The following is a 17674-nucleotide window of genomic DNA, read 5'->3' on the forward strand; positions in this document are numbered from 1 at the left end:
GTAAAATCCACCAAGGTTTCCTGGGAACTGCCTTAAATACGCTTGTTTATCAAACGTGTACCTCCAGCTGTTGATAATGAATGATACTTAAAAGGAGAGCGGAGGAGTAATTTTATGTTTGCAGTGTTGTGATCTTTATCTTCTGCCATCCACTTTTCTTGCTTCTTTCTGACTGTACTCGAGTCCCAAGAGCATGAATGCACTCGGAAGTCCGTCACGCTGACTTTTGGTGTCAACAACAACCACCCCCAAAGACCACGCACACATATACACATCCTCCCCTTCACCGCTTGGCAACCAGCTCCCATAGCAACAGCTGCTATCGGGGGTTTCATTGCTGAGTGTCTCACTTGAAGGAGACGTTGACAGGGGAGCAGCGTCATTGCCTTATGGATCGAAGCGAAGACCTTTCAAACTTGCTGTATTCACTTTGGATTGATTTAATGCTCATAAACTCTCAAAGGAGACAATCATACAGCCTATTTTTATGCAAGATGAAAAGTGTTTTGTGTGCGTTACCTCAGCTTTTTTTTAAATGACATGCCACTGAGGTATACTTAAGACTCATTGTAGGAGTGTAACTGTACACGTATTCATACCAAACCACATACACATCTGTATTACCGAAATCGGGTCTAACAAAATAAATTCTAACAAATCTAATTATTTAATCTATTTAATTTGTGGTGATTTGAATGTTTACTTAATTTAATCAACATTAAAAATGTTTTTCATTCATTTGATTTCAACCTTTTATTTTCACAAATGTTGATAATAATAATAAACAACAAGCAATTTTATGTTTTGCATTTCTTCCCCCTAAATGTACTAAAATCGAACCGTGACTTAAAAAACGATTTACGTACCGAACCGTGAATTTTGTGTACCGTTAAACTCCTTGCATTCTTGTAAACACCTTGTTATGTAACCAACATCCGAATTGTTCAATTTCCGTTTGTATTCCTTAAAGGACACAAGCTAAATATACTAGAAAACGATATGAAAAATTTGGATTTTAAAACACGATACACAATAGTGCAGTACAGTAATTCGTTACTCTCAGCATAACTCGACTCAGAGGTTCTAATATTACTAACTTATTAAGCCATTTCTGTTTTCCAAGGTCTGTAAAGATGAGAGCATTACTGCAAGCCCACAGATGGCCCGCAGAACTGCTGGGACATGCCACATGGCTCCTTCTTGCTAGCTTGTGGCGTTCGGAGCAAGCAGCAGGGGCGGACAGCTTTGTCATGCTAATAGATTGGGACAGCTGCTTTGGGGCCATATGGTGACAGGGTAAACGTCACACAAAAAAACTCTGGTGAACTCCACTGCTATGACAAAACTCTGGCAGTGTTCATACCAAAGATTCCAAAGATATCAAAAAGATGAAAGACTAAAAGACTCGCTTATTCCATGTAAGGCTTAGTTAAACAAACTTGACCTAATTTAACAGATCCAACGTCATGTCCTAAATCTCTTCTACATTTTTGAGCTTTGCATTTTGGTTGGTGTAAATCAATTGACTAAGTGCTTAGGGATTCATAGCAGCCTCGAATCAGGTGAATTATATTACAAAAATGTTGGCGCAGAGACACGTGCATCAAAAACTTACTACTTAGCCTTTATACTTGGGTTACATAATTTGAAAGGTTTTCAGGATATCAGTAAATACAAACCAGGTTTGCCTTAGTTCATCTGGGCATCATTTAATCCAATGCTGGAGGCAAGAAAGGTTCAACAAAATCAATAGAGCTTTTAAGATACATGCAAAGTGCCAGCAAGTCACTAAGAAGTCTCTACCGGAATTGCTAAGTCTGACAGCAACTCCATCTCAGCAAGCCATTAAGAGCTGACATGCCAAAAAAAACTTTTCGTCTTCGCATCACCTCAAAATACCCACCTAACAATCCCACCTAATGATCAATCCGGAGTGAACACCCGAACAAGACGGTACGAAGTGTGGTTATTTACAGCTGATCGACCGGCTGCAATCGCAGCTTACAGAATATCTGTACAGTGTAATAAATCCTCTTCATTGTGGCTTAATTTCGGTACATTTAATGGGAAGAAATTCAAAATATAACATTTTTTTTGTTTGTTTTGTTTTTTACAATTTTAAATAAAATGCCTGCTTGGATTTTTATATAAAAAAAAAACAAATTAATGCAATACACTTTATTATTCATTTAAGTGATCGATTGAATTAAAGACAAAAATTAAATTGATTAAATAAAATTAAAAAGATTAAATTTGTTACACTTTATTTGGAAAATATATGTTTTACATTTAGTATTAAATTTTCTACTTAAATGTTCTACTTATTTCAGCAAACTTTAACTAATGTCTGCATTTAAGAAACACACATCATTATTTATCAATTCATTCCATCTATTTATGCATGAATTAATTCATTCCATCCATTCTTCGTTCATTCATTCATTCACTCCCTCGATATGCGGAACTGTCAGGAATTTCTCATTTTGAAGAGAAATCCTTGAAGCTGTACGTAAAACGCGAAAGAATCCATATCGCTAGACTGTAATAAAAAAGACATTGGCGATGACGGGTAGTGGAAACGTTTTTGCAAGTTTTGCGCAGTGCAAATCGTATTTCCAGTACAAATCGAGTAGTCACAGTGACACTGCGCTCAAAGTGCGAGGAGGAGACTAAACAAACTTGTTAGTTAGTGCGAGGCGAATAGTAGAAATATGTTCGTAAAAAGGACTGCATTCGGTACACATTTGGCAAAAGTCCTGTGCCGAAATGGTTCGGTGCAAATACGTGTACCGTTACACCCCTCGTATTGTTCCGTACTTTAAAAAAGCACCAGAGAACGCTGTAGAGCTGGGATGAGCAGCCGCCATTTGGAGGCCAGCTGTCTGTAACTGTTTAAACAGGCAAAAAAGACGTGTGTTGGCTTTCTGGGTAGACTTTCAGCATGAGGGTTTTCACCCTAAAACAAAAGCAGTGCTCTCTACTTTGACCAAAGCAATCAGAATCATTGACGAGGGCCAGGAGGCTTGCTGAGGTCACCGTGCAAACAAAAGCGAGAAAAAGGAATAATAAATGACAAGTGAAATACGATAAGCAGGGGCAATACCTCGACCCCTCAGGGAGCACTTTCAAGAACATTTCGAGGGCCAAGCAAAACAATGGCACCGATCCAGAAAGTGTGTCGAGACAAAAGCGGAGACTGAAGAAAAGGGGAAGGTTGTTGGGCAGGCGTGACAGGGATTAAAGTATTAATCACAGATGGCTACTGCATCTCATCTTTTCACCACCACCCCCTACCCAACCCCCAGCAAATAATCGACAAAGGTATTGCTTCACTCGCTTTTGTCAGCACGTGTGTCTGTCGAGCAGGAGCGTGTGGTGGCCAGAATGGAAAGGAGCACAAAGGCATGTCTAGCTCTTCCACCCCACCAACCCTCCATCCAAACACCCCCTTGTCCCAGTCGCCGTGAATAGTAAGGCACGTGCTGCTTCTGACTGGTGGAATAAAACCAAAGAAAGAAACCATGTGGAATCAAGCTAGGATCCTTGTGATTTCAGAATTGCCTCAGCCACTATACTGATCTTGTCTCCATCAAGGAAGCACTTGAATTACTTGAAATATAAAATATTTGTGATGTTGTCAGTGATTTTGAGGTGAACTTTTGGTTGAATCTGCAGTCTCCAATGCTGACATCACAGGTTGACATTGCTGGTGCAATTACTCCGGGGTTTAATGGATTAGAATTTTGCTATTAAGCTATTAATTAACTGGAAATCCAGCGTAGATCCGATTAGCAAAGACAGAAATCGGTGGACACAAAGATCCAAAACATCAGCAGTTATGGCAGATCTGATCTCTAAAGCTATCTATGAAAAGTGAAAAGTGCACAGTCATACCGATGATGCTATTAGCCTACTAATTTCATCTTTCGTTTTAAGTGGAGGTGGCTCAAGTGTGGGCTGAATCCATTACCATGCTACCACTAGCAAGTTATTTAGAAAAATGAACATGCAAATGGATTTTTCTTGAAAACCCATACATGATACACATGTTTCCTGGGTATTCTTTGACTCTTGTATAAAAGGGTGTGGTGTGGTGTGGTGGTGATGGTGGTGGTGGTGCGGGGGGGGGGGGGGGGGTTACGTAAAAAACCTAAACAGCTGTGGCACATTTATAGGGATACAATGGTGTCTGAGCAAGGGGGAGACATAGGGGAATTGGGAAGGGGAAGAAAAAAAAAAGACTCTCCGGCCAGCCATCATTTCAGAAGGCTCACTGGGGACCTTTGTTATAGCAGCTGGTTCGGGGAAGGTCAGTCTAGCTGTGCTTCTACTGACCCTTTTCCCCTCACTCCTCCTGCTAAACACACTGAGCTGTAGATAAAAGAGATGACACTAAAGAGACCAGGATCACTTTACACCTTGTCCAGACTTTGGAGCACAAAACAGTGGCAGTAAGTGATCTTCAAACCGGTTTACCTAAATGTACAATATTCAATCTATTATATTGATGTCCACACAATTGTTGTAAACATACTCATATATTGAATATAAGAAGATCCTCTGTGATTTACCTCACATTTATCTCAGGATTTACCTCATCTCACAGCATGACTGCCACGTACTACAAGCTACAGTCTAAATGGACCACATACTGAGGCCACTAAGTTATTTAATTAAAAACAATGTAATGCAGTTACACTAATCCCACAACCTGAAAGGGCTTCAAGAAATTTACTGTGAAGTTACACAAACGTCTGGGTGTTTGGTTACAGAGGAACTGATTTGTAATGTCTGTAAGAAGCCATTCAATAAAAAGCAGTAATATTGTTGCAGTGAAAGAGTCGCTATTACAATACACTCCAGACATGGTTCCTTTTGATTCACAATAACGGCTTTACGTATTTATTTACTAATAAATACATTCATACATTTATAAATTCTCCCCAAAATTTTGACTTAAACATAATGAGGTCTGTGGGAGCGACTGGTGCGCCAAAATTGGAGCTCCAAAGTCGGCTAAAATGCCAGAATTCCACTGCCTCCTTTTCTTGTCACCATAGACCAGAGCAAATGGTGTCATTTGAAAGCTACTAGAATCAGGCTAAGATCCTTGCAATTCCAGAATGGCTCAGTCACAATACTGATCTTATGGTCCTAAAGGCATATTCCACATAAAAGCACATTATATTTAATTATAATGAAATGTCATCAGTGATTCTGTGCTGAAATTGTTGGTTGATTCTGCAGTCTACCATGCTGACATCACAGGATGACGCTGCTGGTGCAATTACTCTGGATCAGATTTTAGTTTCACTCAACACAAACAAACAGCTTTCTTTTCTCACTCATCATTTTCCAGCAAAGTTCAACAGTGCATTATGTGGAAATCCAGCGTAGAGCCGATTAGTAAAAGCTAGTAAACATTGGAAACAAAGATCCAGAACATCAGCAGTTGCATTGCCTTATAGCAGATCCGATAGTGTAGTTGGTGTTCAATAAAAAGTGAAAAGTGCACAGTCATTTTGTGCCAATTTAGCCAGAATTAGAGCTCCAAAGTCGGCTAAAATGGCAGACTTCCACTTCCTCTTTCTCTGACACCGTAGATCACAACAATGCAGGACTGGTGTCATTTGAAAGCTATTGAGAAGCTCTGATTATATTTTTATGTGTTTGTGTAACCATATAATATATAATGTATCTGTGCTCCATCTATAATATTTAACCTGGGATCTTGAATCAAACCATAAACAAATCTTGAGTCCAGCCAGGACTGCTGAAAATAAACGAATGGATAACACATCAAATTCCTTATGCCTTCCATTAGTGTTATATTATTGATTTTACAGGACATTTCCCTTTCACCATTAGAGAGGCCCAAGCATGTCCATTTGGCAGTTCCGCTTCAGATGAATAAATAATCATATTATCAATTAATCATAGATTAACTGAAATGTGATGAGGTAAAGTTCAGTGCGCAATTTGTGCTTTTTGGAAAAAACGCTCAGTAACAATTTTGTGATTACAAACAGTACGGATGAAAAGACTTGGACCTCCCGAGAGTCCAAGTTGATTGAAATCAAATCGTTCCATCAAAATCTGACCAGATGTTGCCATGGAATTTTTTCATTCATTCAAAAGAAGACAAAAGAGAACTGTTCCTTCCTTTTAACTGAGATACAGAATACACACTGGGATACAGTGAGATTATCCAATGAGGCTAGAGGTGAGACTTGCTTACTTGTTTTTGGATTGTGTGTATCCATATGGGACCATACACGAAAGCAGGAGGTGCGTCAGAAGTGCACAAAGCTCTGAGACGAAATCTAAACACCCAAAACGAGCCGTGAACTTGCGACCAATCTATACAAGGCCAATAATTTTTTTGCTCAAAATGAATCTTGAAAATATCTTGCGAAATGTCTGTGCACAAAGTCTGTGCCGAAAGAAAGAACGTAGCCTCCGGATGCAATGCTTCACAGATGGCAGACATAACAGTCATTTTTTTGTGTTGCTTTTCTTCTCAGACTCATTAGATTTTGACTGTCTGGACCACAAGTATGCAGGCTTCATCATGGTGCGTAATCTAAACCAACTGCATTGTGGTATTTCAGAAAGTGTTTGATCTGTTGGGAATGTAAACGGAGACGTAATACCAGATACTGCATGTTAAATTCACTACCTATAACTTCATCCAGGTTCCAAACAGCCACTTTAACGTGACTTCGCTTTATTTTGTTTGAATTAATCACTGATTTTCTGGGACCGTTTCAATAAGTTCAAGTTCTTCATTTGTACATGGAAATTCCTCCATTTTCTAGGCTGCAAATCGGTGAAGCAGCCGAAAGAAATGGATACAATAATCCCAGAGACGAGCTACTCGCAAGAAACTATTGATTGTTGGGTGAACAGATAGGGAGCGAGGGAAAGAGACAGGACCCAGAAAAGGAAAGGGAAGAATCTCAGATTCTCCTGGGAGATCTGCTTTTATCCTGACTCTTTCCTCTCGCTCGTCTTCATATTATATCTGCAACTTACTCCAGGCCACCTTTATCTATTCTTTGAGAGTTTGTTTCTCAATACATACAATTCCAGGACAGCAGGTCCAAGCAGGGCTGTCCAGATGTTTTTTTTTTATTGTCCAATCACAGACATTCAGATTCCGACTGTGTCTTTATGATCTTTATGTAATATTTATGTTAGTTTCTTCATTAAATTCACTTAACGTACCTGAAAATGACACTATATGGACAAAGTTTTGTGGACACCTGACCATAAGATTGGTATGTGATTCTTAAATGTCCAATTCCATAAGTAGTCCCCATTTGCTATCATAATAATCTCCACTAGATTTTGGAGTGATAATGAATAATTCTTACCCTAAAATGTTACATAATTTTGTATAAATGGAGTCCCCAAACTTTTTTCTGTGAGGACCATATAACTTTTTTTTTTCTTTAATGGGGTGTGGTCAGTCTGTAACAAAGAAATGGCATGGGCCAGAGTATTACCAGTATTACTGTGGAGATTTTCTTATGATTTTAATAGTATTTTTTATGCCTCCTAATATCAGATTTGTTTATTATTTTGTTCTGCACCGTACAGACAAATGAGCATAACTTTTCAAGAGATATATTGCCTATTAAAAGAGCATTATTACTGTCATAATGAAATTTTTTTTCATATTCATTGCTTTTGAAATCAATTTTTTTCTTCGACCGATCGCACTTGCTAATAAGCGATTAATTATATGGATACTGGATAGAAATACAAACAAACCTAACAACTTTTGTAATAAACTTTATTACAAAAGTAAAGGAATAATACATCTAATTATATAATAAATCAATTATATAACTGATAAATTATAAGTAGTAAATAGAATTATAGCCCTCTCCATGCAGCGCACCATCTCACGTGTAAAAACAAACAGCATGTGTCTTCAGTGATCCCCCCCCAGAGGCTGCTCTCGTAATGACAGTAAGCCGGAAAAACCGTCGGTATTGATTTTTGCTGAGAGACTATAGTTCCAGTAATCAACTATAGGTGCCACAACTTCTATTAATAACTAAGGGAAATTTTTGTTTGAGGGCCGACCTTTATTAATAAATACTGATATAATATTCATTCATTCATTTTCTCCCGCTTATCCGTACTGATATAATATGATTAATACATATATTTAAAATAAAATTTCGCTGGCATTGTTCAGAATTACATTCCAAATGTGCTGGTGGGCCGAATTCAGCCCAGGGGCTGTAGTTTGGGGACCCTTAATATATAGCATTAGAAATAACATTAAATAACCACGTTAGGCTAAAATGCCTCTATACAGTTTGTATAGAAGTATTACATAAAGTTCTCACTGTACTAATAAGATGTCACTTTGTCCAATCGTTACCATTTCGTAGATTTAAATGGAGAGCTATCCAGGATAATGCTAGTAAATTATGGCGTGCCACAAGGGTCAGTTCTGGGACCCCTGCTTTTTACAATATACATGCTTCCATTAGGAAATATTATTAGAAGGCATGGAATTAGCTTCCATTGTTATGCTGATGATACCCAGCTATATATTTCATCCAAACCAGGCGATACAGCTCAATTAGCTCGCATAACTGAGTGTGTTGAAGAAATAAGAGATTGGATGACCCATAACTTTCTGCTATTAAATTCTGATAAAACGGAGATTTTGCTCATCGGCCCAAAAAATAGTACACAGAAGCTCCAGCATCTCAGCCTGCATTTAGACGGTTGTTCTGTAACTACTAGTTCAACGGTAAAAGACCTGGGAGTTATTTTAGACAGCAACTTATCTTTCAAAAATCACATCAATCAAGTTACAAAAACAGCCTTCTTTCACCTTAGAAATATTTCTAAGCTAAGAAATATGTTATCTATATCTGATGCAGAGAAGCTCGTCCATGCGTTTATGACCTCTAGAATAGACTACTGTAATGCATTACTAGGTGGATGTCCTGCATCATTAATAAACAAGCTTCAGTTAGTTCAGAATGCAGCAGCAAGAGTTCTTACTAGGTCAAGAAAATACGATCATATAACCCCAATCTTATCGTCCCTACATTGGCTTCCTATTAAGTTTCGAATAGACTACAAACTACTGCTACTCACTTATAAAGCACTAAATGGTTTGGCTCCCATCTATCTATCCAGTCTCTTAACACGCTACAATCCGTCACGCTCCCTGAGATCTCAAAACTCTGGGCTTCTAGTAGTTCCTAGAATAGCAAAGTCCACTAAAGGCGGTAGAGCATTTTCACATTTAGCTCCTAAACTCTGGAATAGTCTTCCTGACAGTGTTCGGGGTTCAGATACACTCTCCCAGTTTAAGTGCAGATTAAAAACATATCTTTTTAGCAAAGCCTACACATAACACACATCACACACATCACATCATAACCTTGTGCTCCAGAACATCTGATCACATGCACATTATCAACTTGTGCTGTTAATATCATGAACAGCAGCTACGCTAATTCCTCTCCACTGCTTCTCTTTCTCTCCCCATCCCGAGGCATCCTGAGGTTTGGCCAGCTCCAGTCACGTCCCACCTCGTGAAGATTATGGACCTATGGATGATCATGGAGAAGTAGATGCCGAGTGTTTAAAGGCCCTGGCATGGAGAAGCTGATGCTGGATCTATGATGATCACAAATTGTTCTGTATTGTTGAAAGATTTATGACCAAACTTTTGATGTCACCCATATGAGGATGGGTTCCCCTTTGAGTCTGGTTCCTCTCAAGGTTTCTTCCTCGTATCATCTAAGGGAGTTTTTCCTTGCCACTGTCGCCACGGCTTGCTCATCAGGGACAAACGCACACCATTCACCTTCACTGTTGTTTTCTGTAAAGCTGCTTTGAGACAATGTCTGTTGTGAAAAGCGCTATACAAATAAACTTGACTTGACTTGACTTGACTTCAAGCTTGAGTCACAGCTCAATCACCCAGGACACACTGGCTCATCACACACACTCTAACACACACACACACACAAGCACACAATGAATCTGATTGTTCGTCAAGTGATCACACATTAGAAACGGGCAGCACCCGATGCACGAACAAATCAGTGTCATGTCAGGCCATAGAGATATCAGTCTTCTCTCATTTAGGGCAAGATCCTGAAAATGTCCATCCTTGTATCTATCATTTAACTGATTTCAAGTGCAACCTCTTACCACATCCAGAAAACAGCTGGAAGTGGAGTAGTCATTCGGAATGGCAATGGCACAAGCTCTCGGGAAAGCTGGTTTTGGATCTGCGAGAAGTACATGACACGGGGTCTGAAGCAAACCTGTGCTGCACACAACCGACGAAACACAAACACGCGTCCTAACAAATATTTTTTCCTACAAACACACACCTTTGTTCTACTTGTTGTCAGGTTGCCAAGTGTTTAACCTCCACTGCAGTATAAATGTATTATTTTTAAGTCAATACTTTTTTTGCTTTTTACAACTGTATACATTGGAACCTGAATACTCATGATCTTGACACCCCCAACCTTGATAGTTCACGACTTTACATTTGGAACCGAGAGTAATTTGGGAAAATCTGCTAGTTCACGAGAAGCCGCGAGTGGCTCGAAAGGTCGAAGTAACAAAGTTCTATTTTATTAATATTATGTTTGAAAAACTATTTTATTATTGTATTATTCATTTAAAGTAGTAAATAAACCATTTATGACAAGTAATTCACGATTTCTGTCAAGTTTACACTAAAGTACATGTGCAATTCCCCTTGAAAAAGGAACCATCAAAAGGAGAGTCAAAACCTCGCCATTTTTTGTTACTCACGAGGGGTCATAGAATGTAACCCCCGCGAGTATTGAAGTTGCGCGGTATTTGGAAAGTCGGCCCACCACCTTTTCATTATACGCATTTTTAAACCGGGGAGAAATAAACAGCAATGCTGGAGGAGAAAGGAAACCCACACATTAAAAGAGCATAGGTATCTGGTGTTTGGGAATACTGATGTGTTTTAGCTAAGTTTTAACTTTGCTAATGGACCTAAAAAAATGGGTTGCCAATGAAAAATTTCATTTTATTTGAACCGATTTTGTGTTGCTTGTTTAACCTTAGTTGCAGGTCATCGCGTAATTTCCTGCACTCTTTTAGGTTGACGCATGTATGATACCCTAGCCTAAAAATATCATAGAATTCATCGACCGTTTAAATACACACAGAGCAGTGGTGAGAGCTTAAGGCGAAATCAATTGTGAAACCTTTGTATACCAAAGGAAGCATAAAGATTGATTATTGATCTTGGTATTTCTGAGAAAGACTTGTAAAATATAATGTTACACAGTCCGTATTTATCTCGCTCTTAAATGTTAAATGCTGAAATAGACAGTGGCTATAGCTACATTATTACATTAACACGTGTGTATGTGGTTTTTTCTCAACTTTTCACCTCACACTTTGAGGTACACAATTTTGGATGCATTAGCATGAGATTTTCTCTTTACTTAAACTCAGGACACCCAAAATGTGTTCCAACAAGCCATTCACCCTGGGCACAGAGCCAACTCCATTAAGATATGGGTTACATGGGTTGGAGTGGAAGATCTCCTGCTATAGAGTTTTGACCCTCAACCCTACTGAACACCTTTTGCATAAACTGGAACGCTGCAAGCCCATGCCTCCTCACCTTACTTCAGTACCTTACTAACATGGCTGCACAAATCTCCTCAGAATCTGGTGAAACATCTTGACCGAAGAGTGTATGAGGCAGTTGGGGATTAAATGTGGAATGGGATGTCCCCATATGAATCAGGTGTCCACAAACTTTTGTCAATACAGAGTAAAAATAAACACTGAAATGTATCACTGGTGCATCTCATTTCTCTCAAACATCTTTGAATGTGAGCGAGTGTTGTTTGTGTTAGCCTACTAGCTATTTGGTAACTTTTTGAGCATATTAGCTACTGGGGCAAATTTCGTTCATGTTAGCATTTTGGTTCCTGAGGGGAGTGTTATCCATGTTATTCATTATTACTTGTGGTGCATGTTGCCCATATTAGCATATTTGTTACTAAGCTAAATGTTGTTAGCATAGTAGCTCCTGAATTACACACAGTAACATTATTTTGTAAGGTGAACGTTGGTCGTGTTAGCATATTAGCATGGCTTTATGAATAGTTCACGCTCAGATTAGTTGCCATATAATGGTCTGGTTCATTCTTTTGTCTGTGCTTGATTTCTATCTACTTCTCTTTTAACAGTGTAACAATGACTGTAAAATCAGATGGAACAAAAATAGATGTGGACAATAGACAAAAATAGGGCCTTATTAGAGGTAATCGTTGACAGCTTATTAAATGAAGCGCAGAATAAAAGCTCTTGGATGTTCTGCAGTACTTTGGTATAGGGTTGAAAGCATGTGAAAAAGATTGTAAAGAGGTTTTCCAGGACAAAGCTGTGGTGAACGAGGGCGATTACACAAGATGATGGAAGACTACGTTTCGATAAATTTGAATGAAAAACGTGCACCATTTCACAAAAACAAGTAGATTTATTCAAATTAATATGAAAACACACCCTGGACAATTTATTATTATTTATATTTATTAATATTGACAAGTGAACTCCAACTGCGTCTCGGATTTGCTGCTATTAACAGTAATTTAGCACAAAATAAATGAAGCGCTAGCTTTCAGTTTAGCACCAGACCACGGTAATTATGCATGTGCGATTTTGGCCTGTCCCAGACAAAAGATGGCTCACGTGAAACTAACATGGCAACTATTTTCGCAGTCATAAATCATCCTGTCAAAGAGTTATGACAATCTTGTAGCCAAGGATAGCCTTTTTTTGACATCGTTATACATTTATGATGGCCATCTCACAGTGTGCTTGGTGCTACAACCTAGCCAAAAAAAATCCCATATTTAATGCCGTGTTGATCGACGCACAATATCGCTAAAACTTGTGTACCATTTATGCAAAAGGAACTAAAAGAAATAGCATAAAGTATGGGGATTCCAATATTCTCAGGAACTTTCTGTTTGACTGTACATGTAAGCAAGGTTTACATTTACGTGTCCTTCCCTTTGCAAAACTGGACTCCCAAGTTGGCCTGTTTTCGCTACCAATGACCAGGTCCATATTCTCCTCCCCTGACGCCCCCTTAATTTTTTTCCCTACACATAAAAAAACAAATTTTTGCCCTGTGTATCAGCTGTTTGATGTTGTATATGAATAGCAACTGCTGATGGCGCCATTTTCTTTTGTACCGCCCTGCATAGTAGCCTACGATTTAATAGGTGTCATCATCGGACAGTCTACGTAAATGAGATCCACGTTGCACAGTGCGATTGCTGAAACTGCAGTCCGTCAAAGGCATTCGTCCTCACTTCGTCTCTTCCGAAACAGAGTGATAAAACATGGCTTTAGTCCTTTACTATGTCCAGCTTTATAACTTCCTTATATGTAAAGTGTTCTCAAACAGATCAGCATCCAAACCTTTACCCTTCATGCTAATCAGGGCCATCACAATCGTATCTCGATGCTCGCTATCTAGCCGTTAACTTAATGCTTCTGGAACATTCTAATATCAAAATCTATGGACATTAGCAATTGAACACCCCTCTGTGACCCTGTAAACTGCTAACTTCTGACATGAATTACAAAAAAGAACCATCAAAATTACAACAAACAAACAAACCGACCCCAAAATGTCAAAACTTATTTGATGTGGTCCAGGATGGAATTTTCCCTCAGCAATCGTTCGTAGACATCAGGATGCAATATGGTGTAGCACTTGCTCAATCTGTAGAGTCACACCCTGATTCCTACAAAGGGAGCGACGTCTTCCTCCAGTGCCTGCAACTGCCTGACCCTGTGCATATGTGGCTCCAGCTGCTACGTACCCTCGTGTTTCTCGACCGAATAACAAAGAGAACAGTCTCAAAAACACAGATTTATGGCGGAAGTTTGAGGACCTGAAAGTCTGTCGGGACTCTCGTAAACTTTTCCCGTTTTCAGACTTTCGGCACCGATTCTTACAATCTTCACAATCGGATCTACACACGGCATGTAAAGAACTCCTCACCGAACCACGCATCGATACTTCTATGCTTTCTACTGCTCGAGACACCCACTTATACCTCATCTACAGTACATCTCATCTTACACTCTTCAGACTTTTACACTGGATTATTTGTGTCTTTTTTTCGGTTGAAACGTGTTTACGGGGACATATCAATGAACTGATCTGATACTTGAGCTGCTCCTTTTTTCTATTATTGTCATCTTTCACTTTCCTTCCTTCCCACTCTCTCTCTCTCTCTCTCTCTCTTCCTCTCTCTCTCTCCCTCTCTGATTAACAGTAGCTTCAATCATTCATAAATGAGTTCCGCAGTTCCTCAGGGTTGCCTGGTTTCCTCTGTCCTTGCAAAGAAACATTCCTGAAAGTGAACCGGCAACTCTAAACGGCCTCTATGTGTGCGTTTGTGTGTGTGTGTGTGTGTGTGTGTGGTGCCCTATGATGGACTGCTGTCCCATCCAGGGTGCGTTCCCGCCTCGTTGCCGGAGTCGCGCAATAGGATCAGGGTCCACTCCAACCCTGAAGATGAACTAATGAATATGTTGCAAACAACGTTATTAACATGTTATTGACTAATCAGGTCTGCAATCACTTCTGAAAAGTTATCCCATTTTCAATTAGTGCATCTGATGATGATCATCATCATATAATTATTCGTCCACACATCCGCACATTGTGCTCTGTTTTTCCATGAACTCTAAGCATCCCAGCCCTGAAGTGCACTTGCTGCAGTGATGCTGATGCTCCCTGAAGGAAACCCAGTGATGCTCCACCACGAGCTCCTGGATGGCATGCGGTGTTCATTCAACCCTGAATCTCGCACGTGCGCGCTTCCCTGTAACCTGCATTCTGACGTCATACAGCACAAATCACATGCATGATGTATATGAATGTGTGTTGCGGTCCACAAGACTTACCAGAACTGGTATGGGGAAATCCAACCACACACACACACACACACACATACACACACACACACACACACACACACACACACACACACAGCCTTTTGTGTAATCCAAAGCAGAGATGATTTCAGACCATCTAGATCAGATTTGCGTGTACATCAAACGAATTAAGAAGGACTGGTGGACTTATAAAAATAGAAAAGAAAAATAAAGAGTAAAACGGATTTTTTTTTTCTAGAACCGATTCCGAATCAGCGGCTTTTGTTATTTCGCTGGAGCGGCCACTGGCGCAGAATCTAGGATCCAATCCGAGGCTCCGCCCACTACTAAACCACGCCCCATCAACCACCAAACCCCGCCCTCTCAGCGCCCTATTGGTTTAGGGACGCTCTAATGCAAATTAACCTCAACACTGACATCTGGTGGCCAAAACGGTAATCGCACCTGCTGCTTTTCAGGTACTCCTGCTCCTGTATTCTTAGAGGAGGTCAATTCGATTCATTTCAGTGAAACATTGCATGCTAGTTTTTGTTTACATTTTTTTTTTTTTTTTATCCTTTATTTAACCAGGAGAAGCCCATTGAGATTAAAAATCTCTTTTGCAAGGGAGACCTGGCCAAGATAGGCAGCTGAATTACATCACATCATTACATACGTACAAAGACACACAAAAAACATGAAAATAAAGACAAATAAATTAATAGAAACAGTTTGAAAGCCAATTATGCACTTACAATGAAATCTCAATTAAAAACATTGACATGTGAGGGAGTCCAACTCAAAAGATCTCATTCTTAACTTAAAAACACTCAAAGGAATCAATTCACTAAGTTTTAAGTTGTTCTGCAGCAAATTCCATGTAAAGGGAGCAGAATAAACAAAGGCCTTTTTACCCAGCTCAGTACTGACATGTGGGACAGAAAGCAAGATTGGTCGGTAATGATTGATATGGACAGGGAATTACGTGCATTAAGTAGTTTTTAATTCTACAATACATTTTAATTCTACAATAAAAGAGATGAGAATTAATGAAGTACAAATACTGTACTTAAGTAGACTGTTTCTATACTATTATTACTGTACACCACTTTGGTCAACTTTCAGGTGGAATTGAACTTTAAATTGTAAACTTGAAATGTACAATTTTTAAATCAAAGCTACTTGAATTCCTGACCAAATATGACCTGAGGTTTTTCTAAGCAAGTTCTCTTTCATGTTCAGAATCTGAGGTCAATCCCAAAACAGCATGCAAACAAAATCCAGGTCTATTTTCTGGATTATTTAAAATGAAAACTTTTTTTTATTGTGACTCTGCAGCCGCACTGGTCATACATTGATATTCGGTGAACAAAACACACCAAAACCCCGAAAGTGTGATCAGGTTTCCACATACAATGAAGCCAGTGTGTGTGTCTGTTAAAGAAATGAATAATGTAAAGGATTGTGTATCCCATGGACGTGACTGAAGCGGGTTCACTTCAAACTCTTCTTTATTACTATTTAATACTGGACATCAATGATGATTATCTGTATAAAATATATTGTAATGTTAAAAACCTCCAAAAAAAACCACAATCATGTAGGTAGACATAAGTACATAGTTATATTGCCCTCTCACAGCTCCTCTGAGGTTCTAGGGTTTTCTCCCACCTCTGAAAAAAAGCTAATTCTAGAACATGGATTTGATGCAGGGTGTAAATCCGACATCACACCCAGTAATCCACTGCGACCCTGAGCAGGATGAAGCTCACTGAAGATGAAGAGAAACTCACCCTTTCTTTCTGTAAGCGCAAACTCGACTACTGCTGACTCACTTCTTAATCTAGATTTATAATTCCTCAAAAAAAAATTGAAAACAGTGTTTATAAAGTGTGAAATAAACAGGGAAGAAACAGGGGAGAAAAAGGTGAAAGGAAAAAAAAGAAAATGAGAATTTAATGCAGAACAAATGGCCAAAGAAAGAGAGCGAGAGAGAAAGAGAAAAATCATTATTAAGTGAAAAGGATAAAAAAAAAGTTTGACAGAGAAACAAAGAAAGTAAGAAAGGTTATGACAAATAGAAAGAAAAAAATAAAAAAAATTATGACAGAGAAAGAAAAATAGAAGTAAAAAAGAAAAAGAATGACAGAAAAAGTAACCAAAGAAAAATTATGACAGAAAAAGAAAAATAGAAGTAAAAAAGAGAGAAAAAGAATTACAGAAAAAGAAAAAGTTATGACAGAAAAATAGAATAAAAAAAAGAAAAAAATTATGACAGAAAGAAAGAATGTCATGAGAAAAAGAAAAATAAAAGCTAAAAAAAAAAAGAGAAAAAGAAAAGTAAGAAAAATTATGACGGAGAGAAAGAATGTTATGACAAAAAGATAACGACAAAGAAAAATAGAAGTAAAAAAAAATAAATGGAGAAAAACAGTAAAAAAGAAGAATGCAGGCAAGTGACAACAAAAAACAAGAGATTGAAAATAAGAGAGAGCAGTGAGCGAAAGAAAGAAAAAAAAGGGGGAAAAATGGCAAAGGAAAAAAAAAGAATAATATTAAAAAGAAAATACAGGAAAACAAAGTGAGAAAATAAAAATAACTTGGGTAGAAAAAAAAAAAAGAATAGAAAAAAATTGTGATATGGGGGTGGGGCATAAAAAGGTGAAAACTTGGGCGAATTATTCAAGCCCACCATTCGGACTCTGACTGGATTCTTTATGTT

At 38.6% G+C, this 17674-nt stretch overlaps 2 protein-coding genes across 3 annotated transcripts in view; one reads left to right on the forward strand and one right to left on the reverse strand.

The window, feature by feature from the left end:
- numbl (NUMB like endocytic adaptor protein) overlaps positions 1 to 15296 on the reverse strand; it is a 51196-nt gene extending 35900 nt beyond the window's left edge. The window contains exon 1 of one of the 2 annotated variants that reach the window (XM_083548872.1): positions 14983 to 15296. The gene's annotated coding sequence lies outside the window, so the exon portion shown is untranslated. The remainder of the gene's footprint in view (positions 1 to 14982) is intronic. The other variant, XM_083548870.1, reaches the window with a different exon arrangement.
- The window catches only part of fbxo46 (F-box protein 46), a 143652-nt gene that overhangs the window by 103123 nt on the left and 22855 nt on the right, over positions 1 to 17674 (forward strand). The gene's annotated exons all lie outside the window — the stretch shown is intronic.

This window comes from Silurus aristotelis (assembly GCF_946808225.1).
Source record: "Silurus aristotelis genome assembly, chromosome: 8".
Lineage (NCBI taxonomy): Eukaryota > Metazoa > Chordata > Actinopteri > Siluriformes > Siluridae > Silurus > Silurus aristotelis.